The sequence below is a fragment of the Bombus vancouverensis genome, chromosome 10 (assembly GCF_051014615.1).
Source record: "Bombus vancouverensis nearcticus chromosome 10, iyBomVanc1_principal, whole genome shotgun sequence".
In the NCBI taxonomy this organism is placed as follows: domain Eukaryota; kingdom Metazoa; phylum Arthropoda; class Insecta; order Hymenoptera; family Apidae; genus Bombus; species Bombus vancouverensis.
The window spans coordinates 6511097-6531581 of record NC_134920.1 but is presented as its reverse complement, the minus strand read 5'-3'; the positions used below and the strand labels follow the sequence as shown (position 1 = coordinate 6531581).

At 35.3% G+C, this 20485-nt stretch overlaps 1 protein-coding gene across 4 annotated transcripts in view; it reads left to right on the top strand.

Annotated features, from left to right (window-relative positions):
* PH4alphaEFB (prolyl 4-hydroxylase subunit alpha-1) overlaps positions 1-20485 on the top strand; it is a 378836-nt gene that overhangs the window by 188958 nt on the left and 169393 nt on the right. For 2 of the 4 annotated variants that reach the window (XM_076622259.1, XM_033336046.2), the window contains exon 2: positions 5152-5210. The exons of the other annotated variants lie outside the window; for them this stretch is intronic. The gene's annotated coding sequence lies outside the window, so the exon portion shown is untranslated. The remainder of the gene's footprint in view (positions 1-5151; positions 5211-20485) is intronic. 4 annotated transcript variants of the gene reach the window in all.

Sequence of the window (20485 nt, the reverse complement as noted above, 5' to 3'; positions counted from 1 at the left end):
CGAGCGCGTTATGGGATCGTTTATTCGCGTTCGACAAAAAGAGAAAAAATAGAAAAAAGATTTTTTTTAATTAGAAAGAGGAAAAAGAGTGACAGAACGGCGAAGCGAACAAAATCGAAATAAAGTTGGCTAATTTGTCGTCCGTCCGGCTCACGCACCACCCGTTAAGCGTCGCTTTTCTCGCGCGCCCGTGCGCGATGCATCGCCAGCGTCCGCCATCTCCGTTTCGGCTCGTATATCAGCCAAGACAGCGGGTGAATTTAACACAACGGTAAATAGAACGATAAACAAAAATAAGAACGACATAGCGGCTACGTCGGCCGCTTAATTTTACTGCCTCCAATTTATTCTGACGACTTTTATTCCCCTCTTCTCCTCACCCTTCTCTTCCATCTACTATTTCGCTTCTTTTTTTTTCCATGCTGGATTTTAACGCCTCGCCCGAAACGCGTGTCGCGATTTTCACGCTCCACACTAGCGATTTATTCGTTTTTATTATTCCGTTATTTATATTTTTTTCTCTTCCTCCCGATTTCCTAAATCGTTGTTTATCACTTTTGTGGATTACGGTCTATATGGCAGAATTTTTTAGATTTTTTAGATTTTTCGTGGGCGCAGGATATTAGTTATTGTATTGCAAAATAATTGCGAACAAAAGGATTCTTCTTTCTTTTATGGCCAGTTGAATTTTATGAGCCGAAGCTACGTGCTTGAAGGTGCTTTAACAAATTTTTGCAGAATTCCAAATGTACGAAAATTTAACCAGTGTGACGGGTGGTGGTCCAATGAAGCAACTGCCAATCCAGGATTAAGATTACTATGTGTTTTTACAGGCTTATACGGTTTTAGAGTATTTTAGATGGTTCTGAATCTTTGAGAATTGATGGAATTATTTTTCCATTGTTGCAGTGCAATTGATGTCCTACACGATATTGCATGACAGTATTATTCGCGATATAATAGATGCTACGATGTTGTAAACTGTGTAATATTACAGTAGCGTCGTTATATGATGTTAAATTGCTGTATATGAAATGTTTCCAAAATCGTTTCTAAAGTTTCAATTTGACGAATAACGCGCAATAAATTTCGTCGTATGGGTAATTGTTGTTAGTTACGTTCAAAAGGAAGATTAATAAGGTTTATTAATACAAATATCAGAAGCTTAATTATCTATTACAAATAATCAGAATATCCTCGTGATTTTTTATACATATGTGTAAATATGAAATCTCTCTCTCTCTGTTTAATCATAAAGTAACATTAAAATCAGAAAATCAGCAAAAACATATTAATCGAGGTTCCCAGCTGATTATAATTTTATATATTATATATGAATATCTGATCTTTGGTCAATAAATCAACATATATATTTAATGATCAACGATCAAACATTATTTCTCTTGTTATAAATAAATACTTTCATCATATATATATATAGAGGAAAAGTTAAATAGAATAAAGTAAAATCAAATAACGAGGGTTAAATAAAAATTACAGACATTTACTCCAAAAATATCGTCCAGAATTACATGTTCCATTTCCATCAAACGATACGAAAAACATTTTATCTCCCAAACCCTTGCAACCTTCTCGATTCTCCAGGCTCCTCAAGTCACAGGAGATTCCATCTTCGATAGAAACAGGCGGACAGAAACAGCGTTCAAAATACAAGCGAGATGAAAGTGTACCGAATCGCGAAGCAAACAATCGCGTTCGGTCAAGGTAAATAAACCGAACTCCCCAGAGGATTTCCTCTCGTCCCTCCCACCCACCCTCTTTGTCAAAAAAACAGTCAAAGAAAGGGAGCGAAGAAGAATGTGAAATATCAAAGGGAAGCAGGAAACAGAAGAGGAAACAGCTCGAAGTAATTCAAGAATACGTTGCGACCAAAATCCTCCCTCGAAACTTTACGATCTTCTTCTCTCTTTTTTCTTTGCCGCGAACAAAACCACCGACTGGCTGGCATTCCTTGCACGTTGTTTCGCTAATTGTAACTCCGTCGCCGCCCTTTGTTTCCACCATATTTTCACAGAGAATGAGAATTTTTGCTCGGCCTCTACTTCTTCTTTTCCAGCCTCTTCTCCGTCAACCCTTTTCTCGTCCCTGTTCCTTTGCTTTCCCTGTTTCTTGCTTTGTCTTCACGGAGGCGCGCGCGAAATTGGGGACATTTTCCGCGCCACCGTGAACACTCGCGAAATTAAAGTGGCCACACGCCTCCTTCCTTTCTCTTTTCCTTTCTTCCTTCCTGATGCTTTTCCTCTCTTTAGGAAACGTGGCCTCCGCGATAGCAACGTCCCCGCGTGACGGAAATTTATGACGGAAGATGCTCGGCGAAAATACGCGCGTACGACGTTCAGCGAGGTTTTCTTTTCTTTATTCTTGTCGGCCGTGCACCGAGCACCGCAGAGAAATAATTTTGGAATGCTAGGAGGTGTAGCGAGACCGTTCTTGACGATGTTGCACGTTGGAATTTATGTTAGGCTCGCGTCCTGCTTCCTTCTTTTTCTTGTTATTGCGTTTTACAATTTAACCAGAGGAACTTGTTCCAGCTTTGTTCGTGTCTCACAGCCTGAAAGCTTCGCGTAATATGTTGTAATAAAATACAGGTGGTGGTACGATATGATGATGGAATGATCTGCTGTTACGTAAGCGAAGAATACGAGGAAGGCCTCCGTGGAATGATCTTGAACCTTGTTCCTTCGATTCGCATTATACATTATAATACACTGGTGTACCGAATGCATCAAGTTTGGTATTACATTTTCTCTGAGCATGAGCTTGCTCTCTTACACGATATTCAGAGGTACTATGATGTACATCGAGGTATAATGCAATTAAAATGTAACGCTTAAAACCAATTCTAATATATTATACCATTTTCCAAAACTCTTAGGTGGATTTAATATAATTCAAATTTTGCGCGGTCTTTAACAATTTCTTAACAGATTCATTTAGTACTGGACAACTGCTCTGTTTATAATACTTTAGGAAACCTAATTTATGTTATTCATTTCTTTCTTATACTCTTTAAAGTAAAGTTTAGATTGAGAATTGTTTATTTTTACCTGCCTGGTCATTTCCAAAAATTAACCACGAGAAAATCATCTTTAAATATCGTCCATGAAATGACAGGTGAAAACATTGTCTACCAAACAAATTTCAATATTATCGCAAATACTAATAACGCAAATGGCCTGAAACCTTCGCGCACCACCGTATTTGATTACGCGAAAGCAAACGGAGAATATCATTGAGTTATCGTCGTTCCGTTAACAACAAACTCCCATTGTACAGGGATCGTTGGTGAAATTTATATATGGCTCTCCTGACATTTGCGGAGCCGCAAGTTAGCCTCAAAAGGGACCAGATGCACTGGCGTTTCCAAGAGGAACTTGTTCCTCTTTTTCGCGCTTCTGGAAATTAATAAAATTAGTTTCTCGAATAAACGACACTCTCGAACAACCTGAGTGGATAACGAGTTTCTCGTGTCGGATTCGGACACTATATAAATATATATGGAGTACATATTCAATGGAAATATTCATATGATTTTTAATGGAAATACAATTACTAAATAATAATTCAGTTCAATTAATAAATATATCTTTTCGGGACCAGCGAATAAAACGTGACGAAGAAAACTGGAAGGAAAAAGGAGCGAGTCGCACAGGGAAGGAAGATATTCACGATGGTGAATTCGTAATTGTATTTCCATCGAATTTACCGACGATGAAGTAATTAAATGCCATTTCTTGCCAGCGGAAATGCGGTTAACACAGCTGACTCGCGAGAAGAGATATCAAGTTTCGGAATGATATGACGTTATTTCGAGGCTAATGTAGGTCGTGAAAAAGTTGCGGAAGTCCTCGACAGATTATTATGTTCTCTTATGGTATGCAGTTGATATAGATGAGCTTTTGTACGAGTTGTATTTATGTGAGGTTTTGATCGATCGAAGTGATATTTAGCGCTTCGTTGATTAGTAATATTTGTTAGGAGAATAAGTTTTCTTTGAAATAGATAGGTTTGGGAAATTTCATCGAGGTTCGACTGTAGAGAATTTGCGATACAAAATGAAGCACAGTGCGATGAGAATTCATTTGGAAAATATTCCCTTTGCTTCGGTATTTTCGTTCTTTCGTTTCTTATTTTCGATTCTAATGTTTCTACGTATAACATATACACGTTAAGACTAAAATTGAAATTAGCATGCATTATTAAATGGATTTTATTTATCCCTTTCGAATTCATACTTTTGGACGATTATAGGAGAAATTTCAATTGAAAACACAGTTCCTAGTGTTTCTTAGTGTTTTTATTTTTTTATTTCATTGAAATGCAAGGGCTATTTTACCTTAAAATAAATATATTTATTAATTATAACTACATACTAGCTGCTCTTACTCTTATTAATTCCGATAACAACAGCAAGCAATGTTTGTATAGCTGAAATTGAACAACATTTTCGATCGAAATTCTGTTAAATTATATATCAATTTAGACAAAACACACGGCCCTGTGTAACTTCAGAATACGCGTTCGTATAACCGAAAGCACACCCTAACAACGTAATTCGGATAATGGAGGCTCACTTATGAGTTCATAGTGACTGACGCTAAACAAAATGTGGTTCGTATAAACGAGCCGAGAATAAGCGAAGTTCCGCTGTACTTATTCAATTTTATGAATTAAATTTTCTTAAAAGTGGCGCATGTGTGTGGAATAATGGTTGAATAATGGCATAAAGCGCGAAAGAAGCCATGAACCTAGAAAAGCGGCATCGAACTAATTCCTATCAGCGTAGCACGGCGTAGCCAAAGCAATTTCCTGAAACTTCCCTCTGGAGAAATGCCTCTAGAGCTTCTTAAGTTTCCCAAGAGGAAATACCTAGTAATTTTCACGTTGCCGGTAAATTTCGTTTCCCGTTTCTCGTTATCGTCTCGTTTAAGCTTTTCGTTTCGCGCGCCGTTCAATATCCTATAGCATCAATGATAACCGTCTTTCGTAGGTACAATGGAACGCGTATCTTACTGTTCCACGTTAGCATCCTTTTAGTCGAGAAAAAAGAAAAAAAAAAGAGGAGACATATAATATGATCAGAATTTGACAGGGCACTAATTGACCTTGCGATAATTCTTTCTGTTACAGGTTCCCGACCTGCTCTGATATTATACCCAAGTTTCATTACCAATCGTTGAACAGTACAGGTATGCTGTTTCGAAAATTATAATTAGTATTCTAGATAATGAAACGTGAAATAATGATAATAATTAAATGTATATAGAATTGGCGAATATTTAGCGAAATATTTGAAAAGGATATTATTCTTATTTCGTACAAAATATGCACGTGCTGCTCTGCGTCTCTTCTTGTTCCTGATACGAGAAATATCTTTCAAATTAGTCGTCTTAAGACACAAATATTTTAATCCTTTGCACTCCTATGTCGAGTCGACATCGGTTTTTATCTCAGGAGCTCCTTTGTCGAGTCCCACTCGACATTCCTTCAGTCCCACCTTTTTTGTGAAACGTGCGAAAGAAAACCAGGATTGCATCCTGGAAATTGTTTCAAGATATATCACACTTAAAAATTACAAAATACAACAATAGTGTGTATAAAATTGGTATTTAAGTGAATTTATTTAAACTGTCTTATTTTTTAGTTAAAGTAAAGTTCAAATAAAACACTTAAAAACGTTGGGAGTTGCTGTTAACGAAATTGAAATAAAATTCGGAGTGCAAAGGGTTAATACCTTTTAAAGAGTGTACCTTACGAAGAAAGGTACGTGTACAACGTGTGAGAAAATATCTAATTTCGTTTTAGAAAACCGTCAGTCTTCGAAACTTGAAAAAAAAGACCATCGGGGTAGAAAATTATAAATCATAACGTTGGCCATTACTTTGTCATAATTTTTTACTACCGATAAGAGTAACTTTGCATACAAGAAATTTCTAAGAAATTACCAAGAAGTCACTAGTAACATGGAAAAATCCCTACATGCGAGAAATCACGGAAAAGCAAAAAATTCTTTACCACAGTAAATCACTCGCTGCGTAGAAAATCCGTCGCGATAAAAAATTACAAAGAACAACCAACACCGCGGAAAGTCTCGATTTCTGTAAAGCACAATACATTTTATTGGATTTTTCAACGAAAGTCCTTTGATCGTTCACGCACACTGCACATTTATTACTGTAGATATGGAAAATATTAATTCCACGTATAAAACAGCAACGAATCGTCGTGTCGGGACGAAACGATTCTTCGAACACACGATCGAATCTCATTTCTCGCGGCGACCGGGTAAAGAGGATTTATCGAATTTCACGTTTCACGAGAAATTTATTCGGAGCCAACGACCACGGTCGCGAGCTGCTGGAGTTACGGTGGTTGGCTGTCGACGATTATTAAGTACAGCAAAAAGCTTTGTGCTCCCTTTTCCTTCGCAAATCGTAGGAATACCAATGACACAGCCTCGTGGCTACGGGATTCTAAACGAAGAAAATCACCGTGGCACGCACAAAAAGCGTTGTTACGTTTGATTGTTTGTAGTGGAAAAAATGGGTGGTACTTTATCTTTATGGCATTACCCATCATTAAAGAATACGTGATGTCATGAATATTATCTATCGAGTCGATTTTACATGTTAAAACGGCGAAGGAAGTTCCTGTAGAAAAATATCGTTTGAGATTTATTTTCTAAATTATAAACAGTTTCATTTGATGCTGGAAATAATATCGATCAACTGAATTGAAATCAATGAATCTTTCTTTCTATTTTACTCATATTTCTCAGTTTAATATGACAGTCGAAGTCCCATGTGACGCATGTCACAAAAATTACAACACATAGTAACACGAGACATTTCTTAATAAACGTTGAATAAGTTGTAGCCATTTTTATCGATTAATAATTTTTACCTATGTTTATAGATCACGATAGAATCGACTGTGACTAAGGTTACAAATTTTCCAAACCGTACAATACTCGTACTTTCGAAATATCCCGCGAAACAAAGGCTGAAACCGGCTGATGTCTGATAAAAGAGCTCGCCGGGTATGCAGGATAAAAGGATGGCTAGGGAAACTAGATCGATATTTCGAGACTCGATATTTCGACCGTCTGCCTCCGCGTGAAAAACTTTTCATATTGAGGCGAATGGATCCGTGATCGGTAACGTTTCTTTCCAAACAGCAGACAAAGTTATCTGCGGAATGTGATGAATGTCTGAAATGTCATTTTTGCTAGTTTCTTTTTTGAAATGTGCCGGGTTGAATTGGTTCAATTCTTGAACCGGGCTTCAGATGAAACGTTTTTCTTACGTTCGATTTTCCTTACGATTGCAATCAGTAGATTTTTCAATGGTCCAATGTAAAAGGCCGTGTTTTTACGTACCGCCGAGAGTTTTGACGCATCGTTTTGCGCTCCATTATAGTTCGTTCGATCAGCTGTTTATCTTTTTTACCGAGAAGAACGTGACGATACGTTTTAACAGCTTCTAGTTGTGAAACGTGATGCTATATCGATACTAATTTTGACCTCCTATAGTTTTTAACTTCCCATAGCGTGACGTATTTTATTCGGTCATCGATAAATTGCGAATTTTTATGCAAATTTATATTTTTTAGGATGCAATTTAAAAAGTAGTATTTAGATGGATATTCGTTTTACTGGTTAAAAATGATAAAGAGTATTTCATTTTAACGCTACATCGATACCTTTTTAATCTTCTATAATGTGACGTATTTTAATCGGTGATCGTTAGATCGCGAATTTTTATGCAAATTTATATTTTTCAGGATGTAATTTCAAAAGTAGTATTTAGATGGATATTCGTTTTACTGGTTAAAAATGATAAAGAGCATTTCATTTTAACGCTACAGCGATACCTTTTTAATCTTCTATAATGTGACGTATTTTAATCGGTGATCGTTAGATCGCGAATTTTTATGCAAAACTATACTTTTCAGGATACAATTTAAAATATAGGATTTGGTTGGTATATTCATTTTATTGATTAAATATGATAACGAATACGTCATTTTGGATGCTTTATGCGCGTACATAATATATCATATACATTCTATGCATTTTTACATTTTTACATTTTTCACAAGTCCATAAAAATTCGCGGTCTGATTGTCAAATTCTATGCAAATCCAGCGAGTGTTCCATGCAATATCGTTTCCGATGGTCGGGCAACCTGCAGACTATATGTCAAATTTTATAAGCCAAAACAGAATAAATCCGTATTTATCGTCTATCGCGAGATTAAAGCAACTTGTCAGAGTCGACGAAAGCCACGCCGATGTAATTTAGAAGGAGCACCATAACCGGCGGAAATAAACAGAAGACGAAGTTGTTGAAAGAACAGATCAGCGTGGTGAACCACCTCTTTCGACCTAACGTTTTCAAAGACCCGGAAACTGAGCGGGTTAACCAGTGAAATTCGAGGATGATAAAGATAAGGAGGAAAGAGAGGAAAGCAAGATGCTTCGACTAGTTGTAATTTGTTTCTTTGCGTCCCATAGCGCGGCAATTTGGCTTCGAATTAACGGAAATCCTCGGATCGAGAATGAAAGAAGGAACGCGCGGTTGGATGTCATAAAGGTAGGAGAGAAGAAAAAGAGCAGAGACGTGGAAAAAGTTGCCTTTGAAAGGAATAGATAGCTACTAGAAGACTTTTACTAGCTTTAATCCTTTGTCATTTTATATCGAATCGAATTCGATATCAATTTCGTTCTCTTTGTCGTTTGGAGTTGACGCGACCAGCTCGTTATTTCATTTTACGATTGCAATTTTCCAAATTGATTAATCCTTTGAGAATTGATCGTATTAATGTGTTATTAGTGCGTGTATACGTGTAGTTTCTTGCTTAAATTTGTCGATATTGTTCCCTGAGAATCGAGAGGTTTTCTAATATAACAACTTTCACGCATGTCAACTATTTTATTAAATATTAAAGTTCTATAAGTTTTATAAAGAAATAATAGACGCACAATGTTTTTTATCTTATATTAGTTTATTGAATTATGCATGAATATAATAATAGAAATAGAACGAAATGGATCAGTCAATAAAATAATATAAAACAGAAATTGTTGTTCATCTATTATCACCTTACGAAATGAAAAAAATTTTTCGGACAACCTAATAGTTGGTCATGTGGTATAACACATAAAAATTGGAGATGAACTGTATATTGTAAAGAGCATATTTGCATGTTCTTAACATACGATCGCTCGGTATTTAAGGACGTATATCGTAACGTTTCTTACAATAATAACAAAATATTTCTTCCGTATTAATTTGTTGCTAATCCGTGACTAATCGAATCTGTCGTATGATTTTATATAATATATTACATGTTACATATATTATATACGAAATTTGCATACAGTGATTTAGTTAGATTAGAAGAATCGGACATTAGGACACGATCGATTTTAAAAGCTAGTTAAGTCTAAAAAGTAAAGCGCACACTAATTAATCCTTTGTAACGTGTAACTTCAAAGTTACATACTGATATATCCTCCGGGATAGCACAGAATTGTACACGGAGCATATTACCCGGACGTCGAACACGGCCGTATGATATTTTAACATGGCGATCGATATTTCGCTGTTTTATACTTCGCTGAATAATGCACTATCACAGAAGCGCAGTATTTCTTAACTGTCGTGCAACTCCTACCAATCAAGTACAACACTGCCATTTAACGTGTTAACTCAGTGGCTCTTTAGCCAGGGAACTTCTGACACGAAATGAAAAATGAATAAGGGGAATGAATCGTCGGTAGCAGATGGGATTTGCCGGGACGTAATGGGACGGATACATTGCAGTATGTGCGGTAGAATTAATAAAAGATTAATCGATAAAAAATTAAAATAGGACACACGTGATCGTTCGTATAAATCTTTCTCTTGTAGACTTTTTTTTCCTATTTAACATTTATACGATTTCAACGAACTGTTTAAAACGTATGGGTAATTGCGACATTTAAAGAATAAAACACATGTAATGGAGCCTTTTAATATCGAACCTTTCTCCTTATTCAACCAATTTATATTTAAGAAAGAACGAGACTTTTGTAATGGATAGCAAATTTGAAAATCTCCTTTCCACCCAATATTCTATACATATAAAACAGAAAAAGGTCGAATTTTAAAAATCAACAGGCTATCGTGTTTGCTTAGGATGAAAACTGAACTCTCTGGACTTGGATTACGTAAGATTTCACGAGGATCGAGTGTAACTATGGAATGTATATTGAAATATGCGTGCAACAGCAATTCGAAGAGTCAGAAATCGTGAAATACGAAGGAGTGAGAGGTATGGAATAACTTGGAATTGGGAGACAAAAGCGGAATATGAAACGAGGACGGACGATATAGACGCGGAAAGGTGAAATCTATCGAGTTCCGGAGTTATTTCGTTATTTCCGTTGGTGGAGCTTTCGAAGTGGACCGGCAGGAAGTTTATGGGATTACTTTTTGAATGGCGCCATCGGGCACCGTGGAGTGGGACGGTGAAAACGAGATTCACGTGACGACTGGATATGCGAGATTATTTCATTTCATCCTATAACAGACCATTCTGCCGTTTAAATCTATCGATGCTGCTTAAGGTCCATCTTGCTTTACGCTCTTATTCTGTTTTTCTTCCAGCTCGCGGAACATCGAAATTTAAAATCCCTTTTCCAACTGTATCGCGAATTAACTGTTTCTAATTTACTAAACTTTCTAACTTAAGTGTTACAAATCAATAGACGATCAAAAAATTCTAAAAAGTCTGGGATGTTCTATATACATAGGTCAATAAAATTCTTATTTCCGAATATTTTTAATATTTATATTCGACATTTGTTTTAATATCTTTCAAAAATATGTAATTTTCCAATTCACATATGTCTCATTCATATGTATATGTTTCATATATATAAGAAAAAATACAGATTACAGCGGGGTTTCTGTTTAGAGAGCAGGAAATATTCGATTCTCGTAAATCCTAACTCCGCGCGTTATTATTATACTTCGTCAACTCAGTTTTGTCAGTTTACAAACCGCTGGAGATGGAATAGTTAAGAATTAGGGCGACAATGTGTGGACTATGGGTGTTCGTGCGTTTAATTGGAAAGCGCGAAACTGCATAGAATTCACATGATAAAGGAAAATTATAAAATATTCAAAACGAGGAGTACGGGAGAAGGACAGGATAGCTGACATTTCTCGTCTTTTTACGGGAGAGCAATTGTATAGTTTTGTAGCGGCATATACGTCTTAGGACGTTTCGATATGAAAATACCTCACATAGTTGTTTTGCCACAGAGGATTAACACTGTACGACGCACCAAATGTAATAAACAAACTCTGGACAAAGCAATTTCGCCACGTGCAACCTACAACCGACGACAAGTTCAAACCTTTCGGTACCCCCCTCGAACAGAGTTATAAATAGTCTACAGAGTCTATAAATAGTCTACAGAGTCTATAAATAGACGACCAAAAGTCCTCCAAAAGTCAGTTAGTCGAGCCAATAAGTATAACAAATCAGTCTAGCGAATCAACATAATAATTAGTATCAGTACCGCAGTATCTTCTAACGAATATCATCAAGCGAGTAACGCTTGCGATTAATTTGGTATTCTACATTTTAAAATATCTGTAAACATAGTTAATTAAATTAACTCGCCTCGTTATTAATTTAACCAACAACACGTCTCACCTTCCACCACAGTTTGATATGTTGTTGCGTATTCGATATACGTGATACCAGAATTACTTGTGCATTTAATTTCGGAGTCGAACACGTATGGTTCGATCTTCTTCGTAATTTTCAAAATATTGATTTTTCAACAAATTTTAAATGTCACTTGTCTTAACACGTTGACTGCCACGACACCCGCATTCGGGTGACGCTTATTTGACTACTTGCGAAGGATCGTCGTAGGTATTTGAAAAGATATTCCAGAGGAAATAATAAAACTATTGAATTGTTATAAAAGTAATACGAAAATGATTTATTAAAAAAATTATTTACTCGCATTACTAAAATATCGATGGGAGTACTTAGCAGAGATTTCAGTGAAAACACGCGTGGCAGTCAACGTGTTAACCCTTTGCACTCCTATGTCGAGTCTGACTCGACATCAATTTTTATCTCAGGAGCTCCTTTGTCGAGTCCGACCTTTTTTGTGAAACGTGCGAAAGAAAACCAGGATTGCATCCTGGAAATTGTTTCAAGATATATCATACACTTAAAAATTACAAAATACAACAATAGTGTGAATAAAACTGATATTTAAATGAAATTTTTTCTTCTTTTATTCAATTAAATTGTCTTATTTTTTAGTTAAAGTAAAGTTCAAATAAAACACTTAAAAGCGTTGGGAGTTGCTGCTAACGAAATTGAAATAAAATTCGAAGTGCAAAGAGTTAATGATTGTACCTTTGATTTTTACGAAATAACGTCAACTTACAAGCCATCCTTAAACTTACATCTGTGAACTTAACAGGTTGTTCTCATTTCTCCTTCGTTATAGAAAAAGAAAACAATCAGTCAATAAATTAGTAAAACTGAAGCAACAAATAAATAGACGATCAAAAAATTCTAAAAAGTCTGGGATGTTGTATATATATTGGTCAAATAAATTCTCATTTCCGAATATTTGTAATAATTATATTCGACTTTTTTTTTTAATAGCCCGTAATCAAACAAAAGTCGTGCAGTTATCAGTTTCCTTGATAATTCATTTGTATTCTAACGATTGAAATGGACCGGCTAAAGGTAGATGAGAATTCGGCGAATAGAGTCGGTTTCGTGCAAGTTCGTTAGAATATTTTCACGATGGTTAACTGCATCTCCGCGGTATCGTTCGGACTCTATTCGACGTCCATTCTTATGTTAATTTATCGCCCGCCAACTAATACGCGGCATAATGGAACATGGATTTATTGCCCGCAATTTATCACGATGAAAAGGGAGATATTATTGGAGGAATTGCGGGGGTTAGCGTTGCGGAAGAACGGGATCGGGAATTTCAATGGAAATACCGAATTCGCGGGTTTACATAAAAATAGGGGACCAGTTCTTGGGCAATTATGGGAGGATAATAGCGATGAAAAGAAATTTTCTAGAGAAAATCGTTGAATGAGAATACAAATTGAGGAGAATTTCGCGAAATCGAGATAACGAAGAAAAATGGTGAAGGAGGAAGTTGAAGGAGAAAAAGAGAGAAATAAGGTTTAATAAAATTAGAAGAAATAAAGTTAGGCAAGTTAAATAAAGTTTGGAAAAAAATTGCGTAAAATCATGACGGCCAGGTTTAAGAACTTTTCAGAAGTAGAAGAAGTTGAAGAAACACAAGACGAGAGAAAGCGGGGGGCGACTCGATAAGGCTGCGAACATTTTGCGAAATCGAGAGTAGTAGTTTCAGGAAGCTTAGAAAACTCGGGAGAATTTCAGAAAAAAGAGGACCATGAATCTGGTCAGAACCAGAAACCAAGCTAAGTCAGGAGAAACAGTTAAAAAGAGAAAGAAGTAAAGAACAGATCGATAAAGCTAAGAAATATTTATTGTTAGCAAATTTAAAAGCGTGTGGTTCCGAGCTTCTTGTGGGTGGCAAACGAGATCGAAAGGTGGGCTAGGAAAATTCGAAGATTCTGAGAACCTGAGGGAAGACAGTTTTGTCTTGTCATAGAATGTGCAGAAATACAATCGACAAATAGAAAATGATAAAATCTTTAGAAATACAAAATAGGAAATGTTAGGGAACTTAAAAAATAAAATGTAAAACTATGATATCGTAAAAGGAATTGCTTCAAGGAAAAAGAAATAACTATAGAGAAAATGAAAAGAGCCTGAAGAACTTGGTACTAGAATTTACAGAATGTAATTAAATCTAATCCAAAAGTCGGAAATCGGAAACTGTCATTTAAAACTATGCAATTATTTAGAATAATTTTATTAGAAATTATACAAAACTATTCAACAACTTGTGATTATAATTTACAAAAAAAAAAAAGATAAATAAAGTCAGAATTATAAAATAAAAATGTTGAAGTATACGATAGATATACTTAACGTAGGAGGAAAATTGGACAGCAATTAGTATCTGGAACAAAGATTACTTTGAAATATTGAACGGACGATGATCAAGGCTGATTACTCGAGAGGTTGGTCACTTGTTAAGTAATCGCTGCGCGTGGAAGCAGTTTTCACCGGTTTGAAATTTGCAGGAAGGACCTCCTGGTGTTCTGGCTAATCGGTCGCGTTAAGATCTATTTACAAAATCACGGATATTTATAGTTGCACCGATTCTGATGCAAATGAAGAAACCGTCCAGGCCCGTGACTCGTCTTCTGATAAAGTCATTTGTCCCGTTTACCGTCTGTGTTCTACTTGAAATTATCTTGCACGCTCTTCCTGCGCCCGATAAGCCCACGTACAGAGAAAGAAAGATTGCTGTCTGACATTTCATTGGAATCTTCTTCGCGGAATCTTGGCAGAGAAATGGAACCTACGCATAATATTAGCGTTTATTTCTTTCTCGTGTCATGATGAACTTTGTAAAAAGTATTTGTGAATGTTTTGAACTATTTCGTATAACTTGTACAAATTAGTCGTATAATCTTAATTTTAATCTGTTTTTCTATCATTTGTAAACTTTGTAAACATCTTTGCACGTGGAGATTGGTGTCTTTAAATCGAGATACATATTATCAATTTTTATATATATTTCATTTACTATTTGTAATTTAATATTTCTCTTCGTTCATTAAATGTGTTATGCACGCAGAGAAAATCACAATTGAGTATTGGAAATAATTAAATGAACAAACAAAGTTTTTTTTTATTTATTTAAATTTTACAATTTGTCCAGTAGGACATTTGGTAAAATATTATAGCTTAGTGGTATAATAATATAACATGTGGGTGGCTACCCCCAGCGGAGTACCATCTTCGTGTTTGTTATGTTATATCCTTTGTGACAAACAAAAAGTGACTTTAAAGAAGGCAGATCTTCTCGTTGCTATACTTATTTACATATTTGTAAACGAAAAGCTATGTATATTCTATTTAATTATCGTGAAAGTTTAAGGCCTAAAATTTCAATTTAATAAACGGCTCGATAAAGATTTAAAATCGTTACCGAGGATAATTAACGTATTTATTCCCGATATCTGTTCGCGTAAATATCGTCCCCCTGTTTTTCGGATTGTCGTCGAAATCCTCGCCATTTATCAGCGTGCCGTTTTTTCGGTCGAGTAACGCGCGACGCTGGATAATTGTGCGGAATCGCGTAATCCGTTTAAGGGGCGCAATTTTGTCGCGTCGAATTCGAGCTTCTGATTGCGTTTACTCGTTCGGATACATCGCCGTGTCTGTTTATCGAACGATAGCGATGGCTCGCGCGTGCAAAATTACCACGATTCGTAACGCATCTGGACCCTGGTAACGACTACGAATAATTTTTCATCTCTTCTATCTCTAGCCAACGGGATATCTCTGTTCGCGAACTGAAACAGAAGTTGGATGCAAGAAGAATCTTAGTACCAAAAGTAGGTTTCGAAAAAATTGTTTCTACTTGATTTAATTGAAATTAGGTACTTTTATATGTAGCAATGTCTTTCTCTTCTTTTTCTTTTTTTTTATTAATATTTAAGACTCAACTAGAGGTCTTCCTTTTAGAGGATTTCCTCTTTTTTAACTTATCCACAAATGTTCGGAAATTTATTATTTCTCTTTTGTAGTTTCGTTGGTTTAATGACAATTCTGGACTGAGTTGACGAATAGAATTAATTTAAATTATTCCTACTCTTCTCAGGCCTTTTTGGTGTAACAGAGACAATTATAAAAAACGAATTGAAAAAGATCGTTTACTAGTATCGTTTTTTTAATATCTACATTGTATGAGTATGTAATATTTGAGAAGAATATATATGTATCGGATTGGATAATGCAGTTCGTTCGATTTTTATTGGTGTATAGAGGAGTGTTGTAAAAATTGTTTAACCCCTTAACCTACAACTACGGCCACAGCCCGTGGTACGATGATCGGGCCAAATATAATATATAATATAATATATAATAGCTTGTTTACGTTTTCGGTCCAAAATTTTCGAACGTAAATCGTAGGGTAAGGGGTTAAAGAAAGAGAAAGGGGGTAGAAGAAATAGGATTTTAGACCAAATAATAGTTTTAGACTAAAAACTGTTGGTGTGCTTTTTTGAGGAAAATCGTAAATGAACTTTTTGATCAATTTAATAATGTAAATAAAATCTAGTTTATATATGAAGATGCAAATAAAATTTTGTCAACTAATCGTCGACTAAAAAAATTTCTCGTAACTTCGTCAATTTTACAGACATGCGGATGAAATTTGTATAGAACGATGAAGAATCTATCTATATATTTTATGTAGAAGAAAAGTCAAATAACTCATACATCCAGCAGCACGATTATTAATAGCTATGATACGCGTAAAAATAAAAATAAAAAGATAACGAATCGGTAAACAAAAGTGGAAAAAACGTGTTGGCGTCGGTCCAACGTTTTTCGCGCGTTTATCTCCAATATTTGTATTCCTGTTTATGGTACTTCGCGATGAAAACTGCTCCCCAACTCTATGGTACCAGTACACACATACACTTTCGTTCATTCGCACTCTCACCCTCGATAATTTCAACTCAATTTTCGCTAGCTCTCTCATTTCTACTTTTTCTCTCACTTTCGTCCGTGTGTTTGCTTATGAAAATTTCCTTCACACGCAATATTTTTTTATGAGCACGAGTGAGAAAGTTTTTCTCAGTTTTCTTTCTCCTTTCATTCGTCAGTATCTTTTTTCAGTTTTCTTCTTTTTAACGCAGACTTTCCAGACTTCTTCATCCTTTCCCTTTCTTTTTCTTTTTTTTCATTCTTTTTTTTTGTTATTCGTAGTAGTCAGAGATTTTCTGTCGTGTACTTCCTTTTTTCACCTCGACTATTTTCCTACTAGGCACATTTTTCTCTCCTCTGTTTGCTGCGCGGTTAGCTTGAATCCGCTTCAATTTTCCCTTTCCGTTAAAGTTACCTTTTTTCCGTACGTCTTTTCTGTCATTTTAGCTTTTGTTATTACATTTTATCAAATTTTATATGGAAACCTTTTATCATCCAATACAGTGCATAATCGTTCAAGAATGTCGGAAAAGTCAATTTTCTTGGTTGTTACGCATTTTATTGGCGAACGATGTTTAACTTTGAATGAACGTTAACCCTGGTTTCTCAACTCCCACGTTTTCGACGTATGTCAATTTCTGCCTTCGGCATTTAACGTTTCACTTAAAATTAATTATATGTTCAGAAATTTTTCTTCAATTTATCTTTCACTCTTCTCATACTACTTGACGTTATATCGTATTTCCTCTTTCATTTCTATCTGCGACATAATTATCATTAATATTTTACATGAATTCTATATTTCACGATATTATTTTTTAATTTCCTTTTCAAATTTTCTTTGCACTGTCTCTCCACCTCATCCATTCTAATGGTACGTATATCACATTCGCTCTTGCATTTTTAATTCCAATGTATCATTAATATTTTACATTAATCCTATATCGCGCAATATTAATTTCTATGCAACTACATAAGTAAAAGTTTACAAACTCAACTCGTCACAACTTTCAAACGTTTAAGGGTTACAGCACACGAATTCAACATTTTACAATTTTCCAACGTTTATCAGTTTACTCTCCGTTTCTCATCCTGTTTTCTCATGTTATTCTACATTTATTCTTTCACTCTTCGTACAATACGATGATTATTTCTACCCTTCTGCATTAATATTTATTCACCGTGTAATTTTTCTTTTTCGTAATGTTGCTTCTCAGTATTATTTTCCTCTACATTTTTCCATCGCTCCTATACTTGAACTTTTATTCCATTTATTTCAACGCGAAGGTGTATTCATTTTTCCCGCACGTTCTCTCGCCTTTTCCGGTATCATTTCTCACTTCCCCATTACCTCACATTCAAACTCGCGTTTCTCTTCTTTTTCTCTTTAATCAGTCGCGTTAACTTCTCTCCCTTTCCCTCTCCCTTCTCAGTGTTCACTGCCGCTGTCGCTGCAAATTACGTGGACGGTATAATATAAAATGCTCGGCTTATCCTTCCGGAAGTTCGAGCCTCTCTTTGTACTTTCATATGATACAATTTTCTCGTTGTCCTCTCTGTCTTCTTCTAGTTTCCTACCTTTTTGTACTTTCTATCTTTTTATTGTTTTCACTCTCAGTTGCACGGCGATCCAATTATCGGATGAAACGTAGGAGCAAGAACGCGTCGCAAGGACTGAAAAGCATGACGACAATAATGTTATCAGTGCTAACTGAGATCGCTTCTGTTTCGATTACGATCGTTAATATCGGTTTATCGAGTTCTACGTAGGAGACAAATGTGATTTTTGTTTTCGATGTCCGTGCTGCTTGGTGTACAAAAAAAGTACATATTTTGATTCCATGTGATTAAAAAGAGAACTGACTTTCAGATCGAAGGATATTTTAAACATACATAGTTGATAAACTTAACTGTACATGTTCACATTTTGCAAGTTTTATGAAAGAATCGGTAGTATAATTAGTAGTAGTAAGTAATTTAATTTACATGTTTAATCTAAACCGAACTTAATAAATAACCTAATAAAAGACAATCTTATTGATTTCTGGCAACTCGAACGAAATTTCGTCCTTGAATTTCTCTTTTTCAAATTTTTATTTTTATTAAGAAAAATTCGTAATACATTTGACTTAACAATCCATTGTATAATGTAAATTAATAATCATCCGGAATTTTTAATGATCTTAAAAAGAGAGAAGATATAACTTGTTATCACTGCCTTCGATTTAGTATTCATTATTTGCTGTTCAAAAAATATGTTTGCCTAATGGGAAGCTAAAAATGCGCCTTTAAATCACCAAATAGTAGCTTATTCAGTTTTTCCTGTGATTTTTTTACTCTTTTCTCTGTTTTTACGTGGCATCGTGCTAGTTTACCTAAACGGCAAATGTGACGTGGGTGTGACGCGTGAGTGCGAGGTCGTTCGCACGAATGAATCGCGGAATTTCTTCTCAGCTGCTAGTTTTATTGCCGTTCAAAAGGGAACGCGTGATGTAAGGATGAATAACGAGTTATTTTTGAATCAAGAGATCTTTTCGAATTACGGTCAGTGTTAGGTTTAACGTTCGCGTGAAAAATCCTTATTCTTTACGATTTGAGTACTGGATAAAGGATTGTAACATATTTTTATAGCGGAATATCTTTTCATTTTTAAACCAGTGTTCGAAAAAGAAGCAGAAACATAGGCGTTAAAGACGTTAAATAATATATCTTGCTCTCAAGAAAAACACGTCGGTCTGTCTGTTAAAAAATGCAATAGACATTCGTGTGAGCGAGCTCGTAACATTCGTAATATCTTTCTTGATATGTATTTCGCTGAGCTGCCCATCAGAATTCAATTCTCATGCTTTTCTATATCAAACGTGTTTTTTTTCACATCGACTTCCCGTCATTCATATTACATCCATTTAGCGTACAGTGAATTGAACTATTCTTATCTACTGTTCCGTGCAAGAACATCATAATAAAATAATTTATATTGAAGTTTTCTATATTTTTGCATACTATGTGTTTTCTCTGCATAATTTAATTTCTCCATAAATGCATAAATATCCATCATACAATTTATTAACACTCCACTGAACTCACTAAAGAAATAAAATAGTCAAACTCGAAGATGGTATCCCGCTGGGGGTAGCCATCCACATGTCATTTAACAATTAAGTTAGAAAAATTTACCAAATGTCCAGCTGGACAAATTGTAAAGTACAAATTAAATAATAAAAATATATATATATTTATTTTATTAATTATATAATTAATTATTTATTTATTATATATATAATTTATTATTGAATCATCGTTACCAATACATCTACCAAAGACAAATTTCTCTGTTGAAATATTAGAAATTTCATAATTATTTTTAATGTTATACTTAAGCCTCTATTATATCGAATCGATAACGTTGGAAACGACATAAGGATGATAAAAAATATCTAGATTCTCCGTGTTGTAGGACACAAGACTGCACTGCATAAATACATACTAAGTCTATACTGACTACTCTATTCTGCGCGTAGTCTGTGGTTCTATTTTCAAAAGATTATGGCAGTTACATCACTGTCATCGCGTCCCTCCTGAAGAGATCCTTTTCTGCTCCTTTTCTCAAACTTTCTTCAAATTCCAGATTCCTGGAGACATTTTCAGCCGCCGCCTGTTCCTTCTGTTTCTTTATTCTCGAGAACGTTCGTCGCGTAGCTCTCGAACAGCACACGTGGCATGCAGACTCGTGCGAACGCCAACGCATCCTGTTTCCTTGCACATTTTCCTTTCCAAGTATTTCCTCTACGTTTGTCCATTTCTATTCTCTTTCTAATCCCTAT